We start from the raw sequence: 468 nt of genomic DNA on the forward strand, positions 1-468 counted from the left end.
GACTGAAGTGTCCGGGTTCAATTCCGGTCAAGGGCACATGCCCAGGTTGTGGGCTCAATCCTCAGTGTGGGGTGTGCAGGAGGCAGCTGATCAATGATTCTTTCTCATCATTAATGTTTCTATCTCTCTCCCTCTTCCTTCCTCTCTGAAATCAATAAAAATATATTTAAGAAAAAGAAAATAATTTAAAACCTAAAACAAAATTTAAAAGATTTTAGCATATAATTCTGCTGGGGAAAAAACACACAAAAAAGAAAGCTGGAATGGTTATATTAATAGACAAAATATGGTTTAAGACTATTACCATCTGCCGAAACCGGTTTGGCTCAGTGGATAGAGCGTCGGCCTGCAGACTGAGAGGTCCCAGGTTTGATTCCGGTCAAGGGCATGTACCTTAGTTGCGGCCACATCCCCAGTGGGGAGTGTGCAGGAGGCAGCTGATTGATGTTTCTCTCTCATCGATGTTTC

Source organism: Myotis davidii, unplaced genomic scaffold (assembly GCF_000327345.1).
Source record: "Myotis davidii unplaced genomic scaffold, ASM32734v1 scaffold855, whole genome shotgun sequence".
Lineage (NCBI taxonomy): Eukaryota > Metazoa > Chordata > Mammalia > Chiroptera > Vespertilionidae > Myotis > Myotis davidii.